This window comes from Myotis lucifugus, unplaced genomic scaffold (genome assembly GCF_000147115.1).
Source record: "Myotis lucifugus unplaced genomic scaffold, Myoluc2.0 scaffold_21, whole genome shotgun sequence".
Lineage (NCBI taxonomy): Eukaryota > Metazoa > Chordata > Mammalia > Chiroptera > Vespertilionidae > Myotis > Myotis lucifugus.
In genome coordinates, this window is record NW_005871069.1 from 11,580,763 (window position 1) to 11,587,871 (window position 7,109).

General features: G+C 42.4%; 1 pseudogene; it reads right to left on the reverse strand.

Annotated features, from left to right (window-relative positions):
• Positions 1 to 226: 226 nt before the first annotated feature.
• LOC102443064 lies at positions 227 to 5,020 on the reverse strand (annotated as a pseudogene).
• Positions 5,021 to 7,109: the final 2,089 nt, after the last annotated feature.

Sequence of the window (7,109 nt, forward strand, 5' to 3'; positions counted from 1 at the left end):
TACCTTAGATATTATCGTTATAGTCACATAGACCAGGTTTAACCTGAGCCCTATTCCTTGTCAACTAGATAACCTCAGACATTTTAACCTCTCCAAATTCTAGCTCCTTCCCCTATGACATGAGGATTGCAATGCCTGCAATGAAGGATGGTTGCAAAGATTAAATGACATAAAGTACATAAACCCAGTGTCAGCACCCATTATCATCACTGTTGCTGAGATTCTATCACCTAACTGTTTGTATTACTAATTTCATGACCTCATTTTTAAATAAGTAAACATCAGAAGAAGATCCCATGTCAATGCGTGTCTTATAAAAATTAATCAGAACCTGATGGCCAGAACTTAGTTGTTCATATGCCAACTTAATATTTCTTTTCTCTGTTCCTTTCCTTCCAAATCTAACCTCTCTTTTCTAAGCTCAAAGTGAGGAACATGTGAGTGTTTCTCAATGAAATCTTTTACACGTTTTTCATTGTTTGGCTGCAAACCATCTTGAGCATTTTATGCAAATTGTGGTAATTTCACCATCCACTCTCTCCTGACATAGCACATGAAATCTTTCCAATGTGCTATCCTAAAAGCTGATCTTTTTCAGGTAAAGAAAAACATGTGTCTCTCTTTTCCTTGGCTCTATTAGTACATGTCTAGCAGTCTGGGGTACTGAGGACCTGAATGACTCCAAAGAGTTACTACTTCTCTGTAAACTCCTTTTGGGGCTCTCTTTACTCCACTTTTCCCCTCACTGATAAAATTCCTGTTTTTTTCCTAAAAATATAACTTATGTTAATAGCAAAGATTCTTTGAGCTTCTTGATAGCCAGAAATGATCCTTGAACAGAAATTCTTCAATTTTGTTCCAAAGGACTGAAGTATAAACTTGGAATTTTCCTTTCTAGGTACCTCACCAGACTTTCCAGAAGGACTTGACCATTAAAAAGAGAGATCAAAAAATAGCATTTACAGCCTGGCCAGTGTGGCTCAGTGGTTAAGCATCGACCTATGAACCAGGAGGTTCTATTCCAAGTCAGGGCACATGCCCGTGTTGTGAGCTGGATCCCCAGTAGGGCAGCGTGCAGGAGGTAGCCAATCAATGATTCTCTCTCATCATTGATGTTTCTCTCTCTCCCTCTTCCTTTCTGAAATCAATAAAAATATAAAAATCTCCCTTGCCTTCCTTAAAAAAAAAGAATAGCATTTATGGAACTCAAGACCTTTTCACTACACTAAAATGATAGACTGAGTTGAATGGATCTAACCTTCTCTGCTAAACAGTGTTTCTTTTTTCTGATGACATTCTCTACAACTTCTTTTTTCTTTGAATGTTGCATAGGCAACTCCCTTGGTTCTTGCTGGATATATCACATCTTCGACAATTCTGCCTTCATTCTTAATATCTTGGAAGAGACTCTGCACTAATGTGATTAGTGGTAGATCATTAAAAAGGCCAACCAGCAGACCATCAACTACAACCATTTTTTCAGAAGCTTTAAATTTATTGACATTCAAAAACTGTCGCCTAGAAGCGCAAGCTCATGGTTCACAAGTATTCCTGATTTCTCTTATCCTTGGCTCTATTAGTACATCCCATAGCCACACAGCACAGTCTCTCCAACTCCACCTCTACCCTCCAGATCCTGATCTATGTCAATTTTATTATTAGTCTAGTAGTCAGGTTGGCCCTCCTGAGTCAGACCTCTCTGGATTCCCCTGGCATAGTAAAAACAGACACTGCTCCCCTATGCCCAGGTTTGGACTTGTTGACATGACTGCCAGCCCTTCCTGGGCCAAGGTTCCAGAAATACAGATGTTATAGACTGAATGTTTGTGTCCCCAGAAAATTCATATATTGAAGCTCTATCCCTCAATGTGATTGTATTTGGAGATAGGACTCTTCAGAAGTAATTCAGTTTAAATGAGGTCCTAAGGGCAGAGCCCTGATTCAATAGGATTAGTGTAATTTTAAGAAGAGACACCAGAGTTCTCTTTCTCACTGTGCCCTCACCTGGTGAAGAGAGAGAATCTTGTGCCTTTTCTTTTTTTTTTTTTAATTAAATCTTTATTGTTCAGATTATATTTGTTCCTCTTTTTTTCCCGCCCATAACTCCCCTCCTCCCAGTTCCCGTCCCACTCTCCGCCCTCACTCCCCACCCACTGTCCTCATCCATAGGTGCACGATTTTTGTCCAGTCTCTTCCCGCATCTCCCACTCCCCTTTCCCCCCCAAGAATAGTCAGTCCATTCCCTTTCTATGTCCCTGATTCATTATAATCACCAGTTCATTCTGTACATCAGATTATTTATTCACTTGATTCTTAGATTCACTTGTTGATAGATGCATGTTTGTTGTTCATAATTTGTATCTTTACCTTTTTCTTCTTCCTCTTCTTAAAGGATACCTTTCAGCATTTCGTATAATACTGGTTTAGTGGTGATGAACTCCTTTAGCTTTTCCTTATCTGTGAAGCTCTTTATTTGACCTTCAATTCTGAATGATAGCTTTGCTGGATAAAGTAATCTTGGTTGTAGGTTCTTGGTATTTATCACTTTGAATATTTCTTGCCATTCCCTTCTGGCCTGCAAAGTTTCTGTTGAGAAATCAGCTGACAGTCGTATGGGTATTCCCTTGTAGGTAATTGAGTCTCTTTCTCTTGCTGCTTTTAAGATTCTCTCTTTGTCTTTTGCTCTTGGCATTTTAATTATGATGTGTCTTGGTGTGGTCCTCTTTGGATTCCTTTTGTTTGGGGTTCTCTGCGCTTCTTGGACCTGTAAGTCCATTTCTTTCACCAGGTGGGGGAAGTTTTCTGCCATTATTTCTTCAAGTAGGTTTTCAATATCTTGCTGTCTCTCATCTTCTGGCACCCCTATAATTCTGATGTCTGTACGCTTGAAGCTGTCCCAGAGGCTCCTTACACTATCTTCGTATTTTCGGATTCTTTTTTCATTTTGCTTTTCCGGTTGGGTGTTTTTTGCTTCTTCGCATTTCAAATCTTTGACTTGATTCTTGCGCTCCTCTGGTCTGCTATTGGGTGTCTGTATAATATTCTTTATTTTAGTCAGTGTATGCTTAATTTCTAGTTGGTTCTTTATCACAACATCGAGGGTCTCATTAGATTTCATGAGGCTCTCATCAAGTTTATTGGCAGCTTCTAGCACATTATTGAAAGCCCTCAAAATTGCGTTTTTTAGTTCTATATCCTCCATTTCTGTCATGTTTTTTTGTCTCCGCATTTTTTATGCTTTCTTGGTGCACCCCCTTGTGGTCTTTGTGCGCAGTCTTGTTGTAGTTAAGCCTTGATTGTTGTAGTTAATACTAGAGGGATTTGACCACCAGGCCGACTGGCTGTGAGAATCACCTGTATCTGCAGTGGGAAAACTTCTGTCCTCTGGAGAGGTGCTAATCTAGCCTTTGCCTGAGGCTATCCGGCAAATGGCTCTGCGCAGGGCTTGGGCGGGGCGGGTCCGACGGGATCAACAGGGCGGGCGGAGGGAGCAGTTATGGCTGCTCTCAGTCCCGTTCCCAGAGGCTCTGCTTCTCAGAACCCCAGGAACCTCTGCAAACCTCGGAGAGAAAGCTGCCCTCACGTTCCAACTGATGCCAGACAATCCCGCTTCTCCCGTTTGAGTCTGAGTCCCTAGAGACTCGCCCGGATCTGGAGCTCAGAGTCTGAGACTCCCTCTTGATTGAAAACAACAACCGCGCCCTCAACCACCAGCCCGCTTTGCGCGCGCACCTCCGCACCTTTGTATTTTCCACACTGCGCCTCCTCTGAGCCTCAGAATGCTGTTCTCTTTCCTTCTAGTTGGAGAGTCTCTCCTCAGCCAGCCTTCCTGTGGTTCTGGGTGATGTCCGTTCCGTCTTTTAGTTGTATTTTTGAAGTGGTTGTTTGCGGCAGCAGTCTCCGGTGTTTACCTATGCCGCCATCTTGGTCTCCTCCTCTTGTGCCTTTTCTTACAAGTGCAAGGTGCAAGGCAGAAACAAAGCCATTACCTGGAACCAAACTTTGCAAGACCTTGATCTTGGATTTCTAGCCTCCAGAACTGTAAGAAATAATTTTCTGTTTTTTAAGATATACAGTCTGTTGTATTTGTTATGGCAACCTGAGCAGAATAAGACAAAAGAGTAGAACATATGCCTGCCTCACAGTGTTCCAAGGAAGACATAAAACTATCACTGGCTTCAAGGTGTATACCAATGAGCACTTTAACAGGCTGTCACACCCATTATTACAATAGATTCTAATTGCAGACTCAAGTGGTATATTGTGATACTCATTTTACAAAAGGGGAAACAGGAGAAGAAAGGTGACCTCTGCAGTGTCATTATGGGGGTCAGGTTACCCAGACCACTGTTCTTTGTCTAACACTAAGCTGCTCTCATAGCAATCATCACACCATGATGCCATTTGCAAATCTGATAAAAGGTTTCAATATTTCCACACAAAGATCAATAAAAATGTTTAAAGGAGAATGTAGAGAGTGCCTGGGAAGGCACATGAGCTGATTGTCGGCTGAGTCCAATGGCGTTGGAAGAGCCGAGTCCTGGAAACATACCATGCCAGAGGCAGGTATGTTGTCAGCCTGACCCTAAGCTCAGGTGCCAGGGGGTGGGTTTCATTATTTAAGTTCAGCCAGGCGCAAGGAACGGATGCAATTATCCAGACTCAGCCAGGAGTGACAATTAGAAAGAAGCCACAAGAATGAAGAATTACAGCTTGATCTTTAACCATGATTTCACATAATTCCCTTTGTCTTAAACTCTAGTAAAACTTCCTGGAATCATGCTGTATATAATAAACGCGCTGCACCAGCTCTGAGTCACTGTCTTTCCATCAGAGCGCAGTGTCCCACCTGGTCCCAGCTTTCACTACTGTCTCTGTGTCTCTTTTTTTCCTTTTCTAAATCCCTAGCCACCCCTACTCAGGACTCATCCACTCTCTAGCTGTGCTGGTCGCAGTAAAGAGAGAAACCTTAGAGGAGAATTGCTTACATTTTGCCCTTAAGATGACAGATGAGTTTCATCTTGTAAGCCAATTGTTGATTTGTTGGCAGCAGCAACCAATCCTGTGCATTAATTCTAAGATCAGTTATGAAAGACTACCTAGACTAAGTAGAAAGGCATAGGAGCAGGACGTTGGGTGTATGGCATGCAAACCTATGGTTACACATTCTCTTACAAACCCCAGGACAAATCAGAGTCTCCATGGATGAACAGAGAGCTCTGCAGGAGGAAGACAAAGTCTTACAAACAAGATTGGCCAAATACATGTTTTCTGGGAATTCTTCCTTGAGTTACTTCTTTCTGGTAGTCTCTCTCTGATTTCTTATTCTTCTTTGTCATTATGGAAAGCTGGGGTCTCAAAACCAAGTTCTAAAAGAAATTCCTCATCTGAAGTTTCATATAGAAGAGACTGAGTGTCTGAGGGACAAGTTCTTCAAGATTTTGCAGTAAATGCAGATGCAGATTTCATGACGGATTAATGATGAGAAGAAAAAGTCATTCTCAACACATTACCAGCAACTGCTTAATCACTGGTAGAACAACAGCAATTTCCACCATACTTTTTCCCACACCATTGTATGCTCTTGCCTCCTTTGTCAAATATTAAATGAGCATAATGGGTTGGTTTGATTTCTGGGGTCTCTGTATTGTTCCATTGATCTATATGCCTATTCTTGTGCCAGTACCAGACTGTTTTGATTACAATGGCTTTGTAGTATAATTTGATATCTGATATTGTGATTCCTCCAACTTTGTTCTACTTTCTCAAGATTGCTATGGCTATTTGGGGTCTTTTTAGGTTCCATATGAATTTTTAGTGTATTTTTTTCTAGATCTGTGAAATATGCTGTTGGTATTATAATAGGGATTGCATTGAATCTGTAGATTGCCTTGGGTAATATGGACATTTTAATGACATTGATTCTACTAATCCATAAACATGGTATATTTTTCCACTTGTTTATCTCTTCTTCTACCTCTTTTTTCAACATCCTGTAGTTTTCTCAGTACAGGTCTTTTGCCTCCTTGATTAAGTTTATTCCTAAGTATCCTAATTTTTTGTTGTTGCAATGGTAAATGGCATTGTTTGTTTAGTTCCTGTTTCTGAGAATTCACTCTATACTAATAAAAGGGTAATATGCTAATTAGACTGGATAGACTGGATGTCTTCCTGAGATCCTTCTGGACAAAGCTACGGTGGTGGGGACCGAGGCAGAAGTGGTTAGGGGTGACCAGGCTGGTAGGGGAGAGCAGTTAGGGGTGATCAGGCCAGCAGGGGAGAGCAGTTAGGGGCAATCAGGTAGGCAGGCAGAGTGGTTAGGAGTGATCAGACAGGCAGGCAGGTGAGCGGATAGGAGCCAGCGGTCCCAGATTGCAAGAGGGATGACCAGCAGTCGGACATCCCCTGAGGGGTCCCAGATTGGAGAGGATGCAGGCCGGGCTGAGGAGAATCTCCCCCCCTGGCCCCCGTGCACAAATTTTGAGCACTGGGCATCTAGTCTATATATATAAAAGCCTGAATGACCGAACGACCAAATGACTGGTCGACCGGTCACTATGATGCACACTGACCACCAGGGGGAAATGCTTAACTACTGAGCCAAACTGAGTGGCAGCAGCGGTGGCAGGTGCAGCAGGGCTGGGATGAGTGGAGCAGCACAGGCTCCTCCCGGCCATCTGCTGCTTCATGTACTACTACATGCCTCAGGTCACGTTGGATTGCTGGTTTCTGCTCAATCCTCACAGGCCACAGGTTGAAACTGGCAGTCCAACATGCCCTGAGGGGTCCCAGATTGCGGGAGGGCACAGGCCAGGCTGAGAGACCCCACTGGTGAATGAATCTGTGCACCAGGCCTCTAGTTGGTATATAAAAATGCCATCCATTTTGGGGTGTTGACTTTGTATCCTGCTACATTTCCAAATTCATTTTTTAAATGTAGTAGTTTTTTGGTGGCATCTCTAGAGTTTTCTATGTAGAATATCATGTCACCTGTGAATAATGAGAGTTTTACTTCCTCCTTTTTAATTTGATGCCTTTTATTTCTTCTTCTTGTGGGATCACTATGGCGAGGACTTCCCTATGTTGAATAAGAGTGGTGAAAGCTGACA